Source organism: Notolepis coatsorum (assembly GCF_963971535.1).
Source record: "Notolepis coatsorum genome assembly, chromosome: 14".
NCBI classification, from domain to species: Eukaryota; Metazoa; Chordata; class Actinopteri; order Aulopiformes; family Paralepididae; genus Notolepis; species Notolepis coatsorum.
In genome coordinates, this window is record NC_140178.1 from 83,021,773 (window position 1) to 83,039,270 (window position 17,498).

The following is a 17,498-nucleotide window of genomic DNA, read 5'->3' on the forward strand; positions in this document are numbered from 1 at the left end:
AAAATAAGTAAAAGAAGAACAGTTAAAAATGTGCAGGAAAGGTAAAAAAAAAAAAAAAGGGGCTTATAAGCGACCCCCCCTCTTAAACCTATATAGGATAACTACACACAACCCCCCCCACATTATGCACAAACACACATGCGCATATCCCTCTCTCATACACACAGATACATACAATACAGCATTATACAACTATTGTCACAAGGAAAGATGAAATTACATACCGGTACCTAGGTTCCATCCTAGAGGCAAATCTTTCCTGTGACAAAATGGCATCCAATGTAATAAAAAAAAGTCAACCAACGAACTAGATTCTTGTACCGGATCTCCTCTCTGGTAAACAAGAATACCATGAACACTGCACTCATTCAAGGGTACTACGACTATGCTTGCACCTCATGGTACCAAAGCACCTCAAAGGCGCTAAAAACAAGATTACAAACATCACAAAACAAACTGGTCAGACTACTGCTTGACCTTACTCCTAGAACCCACCTCACCCCTGCCCACTTTGACTACCTAGGATGGCTTAGAGTAGACGACAGAGTACAGCAATTTGCAATGGGCCTGGTCTACAAGATACACTACACGACTAAGGTACCCATGTACATGTCAAAATACTTCCCAAAGGTCAGTGAATACCACGACCACAACACCAGAGGGAGCTCCACAAATCATGTTAAACCCAGATTCGGCTCAAACAAGGGACTAAACACGTTTCGCAATTATGCCACATCAATGTGGAACGCCCTACCCAAAGCTGTAAAGGAATGTGAATCACTACCCACTTTCAAAACCACTCTCAAAGAGCACCTACGGGAGACTACAATTCGAAACTAGCCCCCTCCAATGTCCTAACCCAACCCCCTCCAATGTACAGTAAATGTCCTATTAAACCCAATAATACACGAGATCCTCTTCTTGGGAAGTAAGGTTTCGTCGATATTCCAATGTACAGTTTCCCCCCCCGCCTACCCCCCCCCACCCCACCCACCCAACTGCCTCCAATGTACAGTCCCCCCCCCCACCCCACCTACCCAAGCCCCCCCCACCCACCCACCCACCCACCCAACCTCCTCCAATGTACAGTTTCTACGTCAAATGAATATACTTGTATCACGAACAGTACTGTATTTGTAAATCTGGTATGTCATAAATGTATAGATGTAGCAGTACTGTCTATCTGTATGTCATATATGTTATGATGAATTGAAAATGGGAGACCATGATGTAGACAAGACGAAAGTCTTTCTCTGGTCTGCATGCCCTTAATAATTGTGTGTATTGAGCTGTACTGTATTGTACCCATTCTGCAATCTGTTAATAAACTTTTCAATCAATCAATCAATCAATCAATCAATCAATCAATCAATCAATCAATCAATCAATCAATCAATCAATGAGTGGGTGAGTGAGTGTACTGCCCTCTGCTGGATAAGAAAAGTAAGGAGCGTAAGGCGCGACATACATGGTGACATTCTTCCCTCTAGTGGTAAATGTGCAGAACACATCTGGAGGGTCAGGGCGTCAACATTGAATGCTGCTAGTTTAATGGCGGAACTAATGGTTGAAGCCCACAGTGTCCGGGGACGTTTTATGCCGACGCACGCATGTCAAAATCTCCGCGGATTTAAGAGATTTTCACTTCTTCTTGTAAAGAGATAGTTTCACTTCTTCTTGTAAAGAGTTCATAAGGTCAATAGAATAGAATAGAATGATCTTTATTGTCATTGTTACAAGGTCAAGAAGATGATACAGTCCCCATAATGTCCTCTCTTAGGTAAGGTATCATGTTTTGTAAGGTACGTTTTGGTGTTGTGGTTGTTAGCTATGTGTAGGCCCAAGCCATGGAGCTAAAGTGCTGCTAACTAAATGTTTACTAAATAAATCCCACCAGTACTATAAAGAACGTGTTGCTGACTGTCATCATCGCATAAGAGGGAATTACACTAGGGCTTCATAGTCTTTGGTTTATTGTTTATTGTTTAAAAGGATCCCCATTAGCTGCCACCTAAGTGGCGAGCTAGTCTTCCTGGGGTCCACACAGAAAGACAACAAAAACATAACAATACATGCATATGACAATCACAATTCACTTAATTAACAATGATAATCTAAAAACAGTAAAACACTGTAGACATCTTTATCAACATCAGAATATTTTGCTCACATATTTAAGTAACTATTCTCAGGTGGTATTTGAAAGACACTTTGCTATTCAATTTACGTATGTTCAGTTGGCAGTTATTCCAATGATTGATGGCACGATAAACAACAGTCCTCTTTAAATGAATGAACACTTTATTTAACAGATTGCAGAATGGGTACAATACAGTACGGCTCAATACACACAATTGTTAAGGGGATGCAGACCAGAGAAAGACGTTTGTCTTGTTTACATCAGGGTCCCCCATTTTCAATTCATATTGACATTTATGACATACACAACATACATGACATTTATGGCATAGGGACATACAGGTATTTAGTACTGATACATTTGTGACATAAACGCTATTCAAATATACAGTACTGTTACTCATAGATACTGACATAGTACATATGATGGGGAGGGGACTGTACATTAGGAGGGGGTGGGTGGGTGGGAGAGAAATATACATACGGTGGGGAGGAGACTACATTTGCAGGGGGTGGGTGGGAGAGAAATATACATACGGCGGGGAGAGAATATATACATGCGAATTGCAGCCTCCCGTAGGTGCTCTTTAAGAGCGGTTTTGAATGTGGGTAGGGATTCACATTCCTTTACAGCTTTGGGTAGGGCGTTCCACATTGATGTGGCATAATTGCAAAACGTGTTTAGTCCCTTGTTTGAGCCGAATCTGGGTTTAACATGATTTGTTGAGCTTCCTCTGGTGTTGTGGTCGTGGTATTCACTGACCTTTGGGAAGTATTTTGACATGTACATGGGTACCTTAGTCGTATAGTGTATCTTGTAGACCAGGCCCATTGCAAGTTGCTGTACTCTGTCGTCTACTCTAAGCCATCCTAGGTTGTCAAAGTGGGCAGGGGTGAGGTGGGTTCTAGGAGTAAGGTCAAGCAGTAGTCTGACCAGTTTGTTTTGTGATGTTTGTAATTTAGTTTTTAGCCCCTTTGAGGTGCTTTGGTACCATGAGGTGCAAGCATAGTCGTAGTACCCTTGAATGAGTGCTCCTGCCAGAGTCTTCAGGGTATTCTTGTTTACCAGAGAAGAGATCCGGTAAAAGAATCTAGTTCGTTGGTTGACTTTTTTTTATTACATTGGATGCCATTTTGTCACAGGAAAGATTAGCCCCTAGGATGGAACCTAGGTATGTAATTTAATCTTTCCTTGTGACAATATTGTCACCCACTGTAACTTAGAAGCCATCGGCCTTGCTGACTTTGTTATTTGAACCGAAGAGAATGGACTCTGTTTTACCCAGGTGTAATGATAGTTTGTTGTCAGCGAGCCAGGTGCAGATTTTGCCTAGTTCCGAGCTGAGGGTTTTTTCAACCTGTAACTTGTTCTTGTCAGAGACCAGCAGGGCTGAGTCGTCCGTGAACAGGAACAAGTTGCAGTCACAAGCTGACGACATGTAATTTGCATAAATTAGGAACAGTAGCGGTCCTAGTATGCTTCCTTGTGGAACACCACAGCTCACTGGGGGGGGGGGGGGGGGGGGATGCGTCTATGCCAAATACAACGCAGTTCGGTTTCCGGGTTCCTCTGATTGGCCACTAAGCCCACGTGACCGGGCGCTAGCACCCCCCCTTATCGCCCGCTGCCGCGCTGTGAAGCGGAAGAGCCAGCGAGGCGACGCGAGGCGGTGGTTTCAGCAGCAGCGGCCGTGTTCTTCCGAGGCGGCTCGTTCTTATTAATCCCTAATGTCATGTATGTTGTGTATGTCATAAATGTCTATGAATTGAAAATGGGGGACCCTGATGTAAACAAGACTAAAGTCTTTCTCTGGTCTGCATCCCCTTAACAATTGTGTGTATTGCGCCGTACTGTATTGTACCCATTCTGCAATCTGTTAAATAAAGTTTTCATTCATTAATTTCTCCCCCACTACTCCCAAAAGTAACACTAAATAGATAAAGTACAACAACGCCAGACTCAAGAAACTGTGTTCCCTTTGGATGTGTTCTCATAAACAATGTTTGTTTACACTGCACACGACACTCGAGGCTGCATGGGTGTAATCTCTCCTCTATCAAAGAGGTTGCGTTCAGGAATCGACGTTGTGATGTCCTACGGATCTTCCTCTCTAAAAGCCCCACGCAATACAGCATGTCTTGAATGTTCAGGCAGGAATTCACCGCAAGAAAATGTGTTGCTAATCTTTGTTCAGTACAATATGATTGGAAAAATAAGCTACATCTGGAATGAATAAAGTAATTTTTTTTTAACTGTCAAGGGTACCAGCGTCTTTTTCTCCAGTAGCGCGACTGTAACTGAGGGGTACAATTCCCTGACTGTATTAATCAAGTACTGATATCATTGAATCACTACCGTGTATGTACTCCTGGCCAATACTGTACATAAGTATTATTAGATTTGAACACTCCAACAATAACACTGTTTTCCACACAGAATACTAGTTTACAATATTTATTACATAAAAGGGATTAGATTACATTACTTAGTTGCGCTTATAAGGCAAATAAAATGTGCAGGTAAATCAATAGTGAATATTAAGTAATTATCTAGGGATCTTCTGGGAAAGGGTGTACTACCGGTTGTAAGCCAGCAGAGGGGGCCAAAGCTCTATGCAAGTCCAGGGTTCAAGGGGGCGATGTCACCCCTGTGGCAGCGGGGAAAGCAGTGGTGATCCCAGGGTGCGCTCCGCGCAGATGAGAGCCGTCAAGTCTCTGCTCCGGCAGAGACGGGCTTGGGCGATGGTCCCACGGGCAGGTGTAGATCCTCCGTGGTGCTGCTGCTCCGGTGTAAATCCTCCGGTGCGGTAATGCACGGTTGGACTTGACGTTACTATTATTAGCACGGGCAATAAGTGCTCTATGTCGACGCACAATTACTCACTCCACGTGGTCTTTGACTCGTAATGAAGGTTTACTAATGAATAGAGAACGATACGACAAACAGACGTATTTAGGATAACACGAGACTATATTGGGGCCATGCGAGCCCTGCTGTACCGCACGTTGCGTAGTGGGTAAGGCTTTACTCGGTAACTGAACCAGACTGAACTGAAGGCGAACTGAAAGTGAACTGCAAAGGGGGGTTCTACATTTCTTGCGCCATATATATATGTACCGTGAACAAATAGTACCTATCGCACTTCTGTCGCCTCTCGGTCTCGTAGCCGTGGGCGAAAGCGGGCATGCCTGGGCAAGTCCCGGCGGTAGCTTTCAAGTCAGCTCGAGGGGGTAAGGCTTTACTCTGTACCTGACGCCAGGGGATCGCTTCCAATAGGGGAACGAATAATATGGTCTGTCCTGCTAGACTAAAGGGATATTCCGTGCATATTGTACAAAGAATATACAGGGGATATCAAACGATACACAAATATTATACATGGGATCTCAGGCAATAAATATATATATTCGGTTTAATCTGACCCTTTGTAACAGCCGCCCCCTAATTAGTCCCACCTAATTAGCTAAGCAGGGACAGATTAACCGCACTGTCCACTACTCAATGTCTGTGAGGGGTCGGGCAGGTCACAAAGTCAGGGGTCATGGTCGTCATTAGGCAAGTCGGGGAGCCTTGGCGACTCGATCAGCCTCGCCACGGGTCGGTTGTAGATCCGCCCTTGGCCGAGCACTTCTGCCACTCTGACCTTTCCGTCGGCACCAGTGGTCACTTTGCTTACGCGGCCGGCCGGCCACGCAGCTCGGGGTGGTGACTGGTCTATGGTCATGACGGCTGGACGGGATGAAGGGGGGCTTAGGAGGAAGCGGGCCTGAGACTGCTTTGATCTTGGCTTGGCTGTGCTTTCTCCTCCTCCGTCTGTTTCTCTTGTTCGCTCTGTACCCCGTGTGAGGAGGGGCCGGTCCCGGCCGCCCCGTCAAGGAGTCGCTTGGGGTGCTGGGTTCGAGGTCAGCTACGTCTGAAGCGCAGCTGAGGGGGGTGGAGTTCCGAACTCCCTCTGGTACCCACGGTTCTCTCACGGGCCTCTCACTTAATGTCAATAGCCTCTGCTGTACGGGGGAGAGGCCGGTGTCTTCTTCTATCGCTCTGGAGTGGAGGCAACTAGTGGCTGCTGTTCGGTTGAGAGATTTAGCGAGGGGCCCTTGTAATGTCCATCCTAGGCGGGTCTCGACTGCTGCAGGACAACCTCTGGGTCCTGTATGGACCCGGTCTATCGGGACTATGAGTTCTGCATGGTCGGAGCCTATCAACAGGGTCGGGGTAGCGCCGTCCATGAGCGGGATAGGTAATTGGCGCAGGTGCACATATTTATCCATCAACTTGGTGACAGGGTAGGTGTACTGCGAGAGTCCTATTTCTTGGCTGGTGAAAGCATTTGTGATCTTGTACCGTCGCTCTGGCTGCCCGCTTGCTGCGATAGTGAAGGAGACATTCTCGCCCTTTATCGTCTTTAAATCTCTTCTTATTGTCCGAATCGTCATTTGGTTCTCGCTCCCCCGCAGTCCCAGCTGGGCCGCAGCGGACGCGAGCAGAAGGGTCTTTTCTGACCCGTCATCAAGGACGGCGTAAGTGTCCATGACTTTGTCCCCGTGGCTCAGGAGCACTCTGACCACTTTGAGGAGCACTCGGGGGGTCTCGCTGTGCTGGTCAATGTGGAGCACTCCTGTCTCGGGTGGTGACGTAGACTCTATATGGTACGAGTCGCACCTTGTCCGCCAGTGTCTGCCGTAGCAGTCGGGACAGAGGGGAGCGGTCTGGTGGAACTTTGGTTCTGGTGCCACCGCCTCGGCGTGGTACATGACCGCGACGGGCCCACTCTGTTGTCCTGGGTGACGCTTGTTGATGTCGTGCAGGACCTCCAGGTGGGTGCCACCGCACCTGCTGCACTTTTTCTTCAGGTGGCACTCAGCTGCTAGGTGGCTGCGCGCGCAGCGGCGGTGGTCCTTGACCCACTGGCTCACATCATCCGTGGTCAGCTTCTTGAAATCTTCGCACTGATGGAGCCGATGTTCTCCCTCACAGTACTGGCACTCAATCTTCCACTGGTCCTCTTTCGTCGAGGGGGTGTTGTGGTTGGAGTGCTGCGGTACTGACTCTGATTGGTGCATGACAGTCACCGATCTTCTTCCATCATTTATTCTCCTGGGTCCTTCTCTGGAGCCAGGGGTGCTCCGTCCGAATGTATCTAGCCGTAAGCTGCTGACTTCTCTCGCCAGGAAGTCGGCTAGATCGAGGAGGGATGGCTCGGGGCCGTCGGGGTCGCGGTAGTCCCTCTGCCGCCGAAAGCGCTCCTGTCTTGCGGGTGGCAGCTTCTCCAAAATCCTCTCAACATTAGAGTTGGCGTATAGCTCATGCCTACCCTTTTCCCTCTGCGCTCCCAGCATCCCTACCAGGGACTGCACTCTGATGGACAGGTCGTCCAGTGCTCGATTGTCTGTGGCTGGGGGTAGGCGGTCAATATGCCTTATCTCTTCTATTACGTAATCCCATATACGTCCATATCTCTGGTCCAGCGCTGCAAGGGCCGCTGTGTATGGTGTCGAAGAGGAGGCGTAGGCCAGCGCTATATTGTGCGCTCGCGGTACTTTCAGGTGCTTCAGTAATATTGCATACTTGTGGCGTTCATCAGCGACATCCACCATCATTGTCTCTAGGCACATCCGGAGCTCCGTGTACTGTGCTCTATTCTCATAGACGAAGTCTGGGATTGACGGCGTGGCAATGTATGACGCTGTGGGTGACTGATACATCGGTGAGCGTTGGGGGAGAGGCCTCCTAGGCGAGTCTCCTCTTGCGTGTCGTCTTGGGCTGGTACTTGGTGGGTACCGAAGGTCGGGTACCCAGGTGCTGTTCCTCGGGGCTGACGGTGCGTCAAACTCACCCGTGAGTTGAGTCGGGGGTTTGTAGCGCAGGGCCTCGGGGCTGACTTCTGGGCTGTACTGGACCTCCTGGTCCTGAGTACGTGGCTGCTGGTCGGGGCTGTACTGGGCCTCCTGGGCCAGAGCACGTTGCTGTTGGTCGGCTTGACACTCCTCTTCCTCCTCATCTCCCTCTGCTAGGACCTGGAGTCGTCTGTTCAGTCTCTCGGCGTGGTCCGGTTCCGTTACCCGGTTGCTGGGTCTCGTATGGACCGGCTGGGGAGGGGGTTCGGAGACGTGAACAGGATCCTCCTGTAGGCGGGGTGAAGGGGGGCTTCGTCGGGTAGGGGAATGTGTCCTAGACCCGTGTCTGGACGATCTCTGGGAGCTCCGTGCGGAGTGAGGGGGTGTCGCCATGGCAACCAGTTTGTCCATCAGCTCCGCCTGCATCCGGTCGCGCTCTGCCTCGCGCCGGGCATGGGCTGCGTCGCGCGCTGCTTCGCGCTGGGCATTGGCGGCGTCGCGCTGCGCATTGGCGACGTCGCGCTGGGCATTGGCGCTGGCATGGGCGGCGTGGAGCTGTGCATTTGCGACGTCGGCGCGGCTTCGCTCGATGTTCTCTTCTGTCTGGAGGCGTCTGGTCTCCAGTCTTATTCGGTCGTCTTCGCTCTTTTGTTGCGCCTGGAAGCGCTCTCGCTCACCTGCGTAATGTTCGCGCTCGCACGTCTGTTGCGCTTGAAGTCGATCGCGTTCGGTGGAGGCTGCCAGGGTGGCGATGAGTGCCTGCGCCAGCATCTTGTCCGCCTCGCTGGGGGAAGACGCCGTTCGGGGCGATCGGCTCCCGGCAGTACTGGTTGGAGATCCATTCTCCTGTTGCGTACCGAGGAGATCCGTCTCCTGGGTGCGCGTCTCTTTAGGGTTGTCTTCCTCCCGGGGCTGATCGGGGGCTATTTGTTCGGTATTGTCTGGGGGTAAAGTCGTGTCAGTTCCCTCCTGGTCCCCACCGTGAGCTTGGTCAGTTACATTAGCACCCACTAGGGCCTCTGTGGTCGGGGTAACCTGGTTGTTAGGGTCGGACATAATTTTACTTTCTACTTTTTCCGCGTTTAACTTCCCTTTAAAGCTAGGTATTGGACTGACAGAGTATGCCTCTAGGTAGGGAGGTGGCTGTCGTCTGCGCTGCGGGCGATCTAGCTTAGGAGAACCGTTTGTGGAGTGTTCGTCATCGGCCATGCCAATATTAATATTATATTAATATTACGCTAATTATTATCTCCGGCTCGAAGGACCAATTGTAACTGAGGGGTACAATTCCCTGACTGTATTAATCAAGTACTGATATCATTGAATCACTACCGTGTATGTACTCCTGGCCAATACTGTACATAAGTATTATTAGATTTGAACACTCCAACAATAACACGGTTTTCCACACAGAATACTAGTTTACAATATTTATTACATAAAAGGGATTAGATTACATTACTTAGTTGCGCTTATAAGGCAAATAGAATGTGCAGGTAAATCAATAGTGAATATTAAGTAATTATCTAGGGATCTTCTGGGAAAGGGTGTACTACCGGTTGTAAGCCAGCAGAGGGGGCCAAAGCTCTATGCAAGTCCAGGGTTCAAGGGGGCGATGTCACCCCTGTGGCAGCGGGGAAAGCAGTGGTGATCCCAGGGTGCGCTCCGCGCAGATGAGAGCCGTCAAGTCTCTGCTCCGGCAGAGACGGGCTTGGGCGATGGTCCCACGGGCAGGTGTAGATCCTCCGTGGTGCTGCTGCTCCGGTGTAAATCCTCCGGTGCGGTAATGCACGGTTGGACTTGACGTTACTATTATTAGCACGGGCAATAAGTGCTAAATAGATAAAGTACAACAACGCCAGACTCAAGAAACTGTGTTCCCTTTGGCGCAATACACACAATTGTTAAGGGGATGCCGACCAGAGAAAGACTTTCGTCTTGTTTACATCAGGGTCCCCCATTTTCAATTCATATCGACATTTATGACATACACAACATACATGACATTAGGGATTAATAAGAACGAGCCGCCTCCGAAGAAGACGGCCGCTGCTGCTGAAACCACCGCCTTGCGTCGCCTCGCTGGCTCTTCCGCTTCACAGCGCGGCAGCGGGCGATAAGGGGGGCGTGCTAGCACGCGGTCACGTGGGCTTAGTGGCCAATCAGAGGAACCCGGAAACCGAACTGCGTTGTATTTGGCATAGACGCGGGGGGGATAGGGTACCGTTTACCTCCACCATCTGTTCTCTTAGGATTGCATCCAGCTCACTGATAGACTATCAAAACCAATTGCTTTTAGCTTGTCAATCAGAATGGAGTGATTGACAGTGTCGAAGGCCTTTTGTAGGTCCAGCATGACCATGCCGCAGTATTTGCCCGCGTCCACCTCTTGTTTCATGTGGTCGTTCAACTAGAGAAGGCATGTGTCAGTGGAGTGGGATGTTCTGAAGCCAAATTAGAATTCGAAGATTAGATTTCCTTCCGCAAGGTACTTTTCGACCTGTTTGTATACTATCTTTTCCATGACTTTCAAGATGGAGGTAAGAATAGAAACAGGGCGCTAGTTGCCTGGGTCTAACTTGCTGCCCTTTTTGTGCAGGGGGGTTACTCTTGCAATTTTGAAGTCTTTGGGTACGTGTACCTGTTTTATGGAGAGGTTTATTATGTGTGATGACTGGGGTGATGGCGGCTTCTGAGTCTCTGAGGAATTTGGAGGGGATATTGTCATGGCCAGTGGCCTTGTTAGGTTGGAGGGCGCTCAGTTTTTTGAGTACCTCAGCTGTTACCATTTCTAGTTTGAAATCGTCTTTGCGGACCCCTAGGTTATTATAGTAGGCTATGATGTGTTCTACCCCAAAATGCCCTGAGTGGGTGGGTAGTTTATTTACCAGTGTTGTGGCTATGTTTGTGAAGAAAATTTTTAAGTAATTGGCCACATCCAGCTTGTCTGTGATGAGCGTGTTGTCCGTCTTTATGTTTATGTTTGAAAATCTGGTTTTAAGTTTTTTACTGCAGCCTAGTTGATTATTGAGTAATTTCCAAAGTTCACAGGGTTTATTTTAGTTTTCCCCAGTTTTGTCATTGATGAATTTTTTTTTTGCAGTTTTGATCATGGAGTTTACTTCATTTCTTAGTCTGTTTCTTTGCAGTTTGATTTCAGTCACGTGGGCTTAGAGTTCACTGCTCGAGCTTTTGGTAAGCTTTGACTGACTTTTATGAAACTAAGAGCATTTTTTGTTTCTGGTTTTCATAGTGGTCAATATTTCGGAGTGCATCCATGGCTCAGCGTGATTTTTTACTCTGGTGGTTCTTAGGGGGGGCCATGTCGTTTAATATTGTTGAGAATTTGGTTTTGAAACCAAGCCATGTTTCTTCAACTAGTGTACCACTGAGCTCTTCTGACCAGTCCAGGCTCTCCAGTTCTAGGTTAAAGGCCTCGCTAGAGTAGGTTTTGAGGTCTCTCTAGATGTGACTGTTTTGTGACAGCCGGCCTTTTGTTTTAGCTTTTTGCGGGTACAGAATATCATATAATGATCGCTTAACCCGCATGCTATAACCCCTTTATTGGAGATCTTGGACTTGTCGATGGTCAGAATGAGGTCAATGGTAGTCTCAGTTGATTCACATACACGTGTGGGTTGGGTGATTAGCTGGCTGAGGCCGTGCAGATCACCATTGGAGTCCAGCAGAGTTGACGCATCCACTCCAATGATAGAAGTGGGCACATATTGGCCATTTTGGCTATAGAGCTACATTGGAGTTCACTTGTTTGGTCCACACCAGAGTTCGAATGAGCTTTCACACCACCCAAAACCAACCGGACTATCCTAGGAAACAAACTAGGGTTCGATTAAGGCGGACCAAAGAGCTCAGGTGTGAAAGCGACCTGAGACTGTAGGAGTTCAGGAATCTACTCTTTTTGGGTAGACTCTTTGCTAGTTTTGACATTATTATGGTATTGAGTTTTCCAATACCAGTTACAATGTGATATGACATCTATTTGATATCAGTATAAAAATTATTTCCAAATGAAACGTTATGAATATCTGGTAGAGCCATATGAAATCCGTTTAATTTTTTTCCAAATTCCATTAAATCTTTTTTCAAATTCCGTTTTTTTCGTTTTAATATTTCAGAATTCTGTATTTTGCTTTGTACGCAAATTTTACCATCAGAAATAGTGTCTAATAAGTCGGGATGAATAAATGTCCACAATTTAATAAGATATAACAGTCCATTTAATAGGGCTGTCTTAAATACTTCGAAGCTTCGAAGCTTAGTTCGATGGGCAGGGGATTCGAATATGAAAATAAAATTCGATTATTAAAAAAATAAATAAAAAATTATATATATTTTAGCAAAATCAACTCTGCCTCTCTTTGTTAACTACAACAAGCAATGCTGTTTGTTATTTAAGATGAGGTCGGACTCGGCACTGACAGATTTGTGTTCATTGTGCTGCTTTTATAAAGCCTCAAATGACAGCTTACTAGTGTTGTCAAAAATATCGAAGTATCGATACATATCGATACTGAATATTTAAAACGGCTTCGATACTCATTTCCCGAAATACCGATACTTTCTGCAGTATCGGTACAAGCTGGCGAGTGTTCTACAGCAAGTTGTTGACGCGCTGTTCCGCCTGCTCCGAGTCCAGCCCTCCCCCTCACAGAGCAGTCTTCAGTTTGTATTTGTAAACAAGAGCTTTTAGCTGAAAATGATGGCAAATGCAGAGCCTCCGCAACTTGTGCTTGTGGATAAAGAAAACAGCAGAAGTGCTGTTTGGAGGTACTTCGGGTTTGAAGTAAACAACGAAGGACAAGCTAAAGCTTCCCCAATGCTATTTGCAAGCGGTGTTAGAGCAGTGCCAACGAGGATCTCCATAAAGAAATGAGAGGTTCGTGACAGCTGCTCTTTCAACGTCACTGTGACTGAAGCATTAAACCATTAACTCTAGTTTAATACATGATACGTTGTCTACTGATGGCGCATAATATCAACAGCTGATTCGTTGTAACGTTACAGCTACCAGCTAACGTTGGCTACTGCTAGCAGTTAGCTCCCTTAGCTTAGCTGGCACCTTTATAATTACTGCATGGAAACGGAGTAACGTTAACGTGTAAACGTTATGTCGAGGTCATACAATACTACAGTCGACATAAGGTTAATGTCACCCCGTTTCCATCAAGTGTTTAAATAGCAGCAATCTTGTTGAAAATGTAACGTTACTAAAATGCTCCGAGCATAGCCTCTCTCTCTCTCTGTCTCTCTCTATATCTACCGCTACCTCTCTCTCTCTCTCTCTCTCTCTCTCTCTCTCTCTCTCTCTCTCTCTCTCTCTCTCTCTCTCTCTCTATCTACCGCTACCCCTCTCTCTCTCTCTCTCTCTCTCTCTCTCTCTCTCTCTCTCTCTCTCTCTCTCTCTCTCTCTCTCTATCTACCGATACCTCTCTCTCTCGCTTGCTCTCGTTATCTTTAAATAAAAATCGAAACTGTTACTAACTGTTCAGTTTGTGAGGTACATGCAACACAGATTACAGTGTTTACTGCTTGAGAAAATACCATGTTCTGCATTTGCAATAAAAATAATTGAAGTGAGATGAACAGTTATTTTTAAATGTGTGATCTAAAGATAAACAAAGGGTTTTAAAAGTGTTATATTTATCTTCTCTTATAGTACCAGACTCGAAGCTGAGGAGAATCAACCAGCAACAAAAGCTAAATTTGTTTATATAAAAAAAAAAAATATATATATATATATATATTTTTTTTTATATCGAAATGGTATCGAATTATCGATACTTTTCAAGGTATCGTATCGAAGTCGAAATTCCAGTATCGTGACAACACTACAGCTTACAATATTTCATGAAAGCAAAGTGTTTTGTTTGTCTAAGATTTTAAAAGGTTTAAACTGTACAGCACTGACAAAGTTGAACAAAGTGCTGTACAAGTCCCACAACATAAAAAAAAAAGTAAATTTTTTATTTAATTTTTTTTATATAGTTGATTCCATTTTTATTGCTCAATTCCACGATTCCGTGATTACGGATTCCATATGGCTCTAATATCTGGTTGATTTCAAATAAGTGGTTAGCTGGCAAACCAGTTATCTGTCCACACACACACCCCCCCTCCCTTATTACAATCCAAACAAAGAGTATACTCTTCAATACACTGGTTGAGCATTGGTTGAGCATAAGTGATTATGTTGAACAAATTAAAAGTTTGACCTAGTGAACGATTGTCTTCCAGGGATGTATTGATTAGGGATGGGTACCGAATTCGGTTCTTTTGAGGTACCGAACCGAAACACGTCGGTACTACCGAGTATCGATTCAAGTGAGATACCAAAAGAAAAAGAAAAAAAAAAGATTTTCCTTCTTTTTTTTTTTTTTTTTTTCTTTTTTTTTACCTTTTTTCTTTTCATGTCAACGTTCACACGCACAATATATGCGTACCTAGGATTTGACTTGATTCAACAACAAAGCAGTTGGAGCAATGGCAAGCTGAAAACGGTCGAAATTGTAGTTATTTGAAGTTAGGATTTTTTTTTCACAACTGAGGTAGGTAAATAAATTTTTTTTAGACTAAAGTACCGAAAAAAGGTACCGTTGGGTACCGGTATCGATTCACAGGTACCGGTACCGTATCGGTTCAAATGTGAAAGGTACCCATCCCTAGTATTGATACAGGTATTTTAGCCAATGCTAAAATCTGACACAGAGAGTGTGATTTGATTAAACTCCAAGCAACATAATACCCTGTTTGGCCCATCTTGTACCCCAGCATGTGGGGAAACTTGGCATGGCCAAGCACTGAGTGACTTGTGAGTTAAAGGGATAGTTTGGATTTTTGGACTCTTAAATGGTATGAAATACTTGCCTGTAGTATAGTTGATGTGATTCCAGGGAGCGAAATTAACTTTTTGACTCACCGGCCAGTGGCGGGTAGATGGGAATAATCTACCCGCCAAGCAGATTTCTTACCTGTCAACTTTTTTTTGATAAAAAAAAATTATTATTATTTTATATAAAAATTGTCTTTCTTTAAGTGCCGAAAACGTGTTTAGGCGTCTTTCCTAGCCATGCTAAAGTTGCCGAGGACGCCCTAACTCGTCTTTAATATCTGTGATCGGAATCATATTTCCCCTCTGCAGCCTTCACACACAGTTCTGAGCTCCTCTCAATCCTCTAGCGGTTCAAGAGCGCCATCTGGTGGCCGATCGGCAGAAGCGCCAAACAGAAAGTCATGTGGATGAAGTGGTGATCACCCATATTACTTCCGGGCACTCGCTATAGTTCCCGGGACTCGAGCTCAACACAATACATAGCGATCCGTTGCCAATAACTTGATAAACAACATGATTTGGACGTATATACTATTATACAACCTGGAAATGGACCGGGTATTTCGACATCCCATAATGGAAAACTGTCTACCCCACGCTGATCGCCCAACGGCCCGCGGAGACTGGGGTGAGTTTTAGCGTGTAGTATTACCGTGTTCGACACTAACTGCTATGATGAACATTTGACCCACATTAGATGAATGGTATAACGTTGCCCACGGAATTATAAACGATCCCCCGCCCATCCGGTCATCATCAGATGATACCTAGAAACTTCTAGAAGCACGTCCATTTGAAATTTTTCATCTGGCACCGATCGCTACCAAACTGTATTTGATCATCAATATAATGCATTTGGGGCTATAAATCACGTTCTGGAGAAAGCTGCAGAAAGAGATGAAAACATACTTATACTTTAGATCATATTTTAGTATGAATATGTGAATGAAAAAGTTTAACGTTCATACACCCTGAACAATACATATAGGACATTGAATGGGCCCTAATAATGGCAATCTAGCAATAGAATTAAAAAAGTTATAGCCCTGCAAAGAAGGGGAACTTCTCCATAGACAAATAGAGCTGGCAACGGATGGTATATCATGAATTTAACCTTAGGCAATCAAAGTGTTAATAAAATATATATATTATATAATCATACTTGTAGTTGTATTATCTGCGAGACATCGCCACCTCGCTGTCTGCAAACAGCTCCACTGTCTGTGTGTATACTCGAGTGGCCTCCAGCTCCAGCAAGGATTCTCCGGCGCTGCAGCTGGACCCTAAACTCTTACATTCAGCATGAAAGGATTCTCCTGCGCTGCACCTGGACCCTAGTCGGCAGCCCTCATGCGATGTAACTGGACACTTGCTGCAGCAGTTGTTGATGTCGGGAGCTATCAGTAGCTAGCCAGCTGGATAACGTTACACAATGCCTCATGTATTAAACTAAAAGTGAATAGTTGACTGGGTCATTTTGTAACAGTAGCTAACATCAGCTCACGGAGGTCCCTCCCTCTGACTAGACTAACGTCAGTCACGGTGACTGTCCTCTGTTTACATGCAGCATACAGAAACAGGTAGGGGAGGGGTAGGAGCAGCAATGCGCTGCGTGTCTGTGCTGAGACAGCGAGTGAGAACTCCACTCAGAATTGGATCATGATTTTCGGTTTTCACATGACTATTTGATTGGCCGCCACACGGCGGGCAGACCTCTCAGTGGGAGGCGCCAAACGTAAAAACTGAGCGCCAATGGCGGGTGGCGCTCTCTAGTTTCGCCCCCTGTGTGATTCCATTAGTTTAACTCACAGAGTACCCTGGTCTGAGTTCTGGCCTGGTTCTGAGTAAACCGGGAGGCTTCAGACAGGCAGCAAATGAGGTCATGAGACAAAAAAGTGTTATTCCACCACACAATAACCTGCAGGCAAAAGTTGTAATCATCCACAGCAGAAAACATTTCCTATGCTTCAGAGTGACATGATGTGTTGAACTAGTCTCAGTGTGACGTCACTAAATGCTTCAGAGTGACATGATGTGTTGAACTAGTCTCAGTGTGACGTCACTAAATGCTTCAGAGTGACATGATGTGTTGTAGTCACTAAATGCTGGGTCTTGAAGCATAGAAAATGAGGCACGCTGTTTTCTGCTGTGAGTGATTAAAACGTCTGCCAGGTCATAACTCCAACCACGAGACTCAGTGTGTACGGGCACTGCATCAACTATACTACTATAGTATTTCATACCACTTGATGTCCAAAACTCTGAACTATCCCTTTAAGGTGACGCATCATCAAGTACCAGTGACAAGACATGTCTAACATAAAAAAACAACACTCAGCCAAACCTGTCAATCTACAATTACTCTGGGGAGAGTGAACGTTGTACTTTGCAAGACTCTTATTGTTACTGTTTTTTATCTGGTATTTTTAGGCCACAGCCCCACTGATATCCAGTACAGTGGAGGAGATGGCGTCTTGCAGTCACCCCTCTCTGTTGGGACTAAAGGAACTATCTGTCTGCTTGGTGGACTGCATTAAAACACCAGGACTTAAAGGAACTGCTCTAAATGATCTCTTTATTAAAAAAATTATTCACATTGAGATCTTTTTTTTAATTTAAATTATTTACAAGAGCGTCCTAGCCAAGACAGGCAACAGCACAATTAACAGGG

General features: G+C 45.8%; 1 protein-coding gene across 1 annotated transcript in view; it reads left to right on the forward strand.

Moving 5' to 3' along the window:
- The first annotated feature begins 1,739 nt into the window (after nucleotides 1-1,739).
- LOC311239741 (uncharacterized protein) overlaps nucleotides 1,740-17,498 on the forward strand; it is a 39,351-nt gene continuing 23,592 nt past the window's right edge. The window contains exon 1 of the mRNA XM_084328149.1: nucleotides 1,740-1,780. The gene's annotated coding sequence lies outside the window, so the exon portion shown is untranslated. The remainder of the gene's footprint in view (nucleotides 1,781-17,498) is intronic.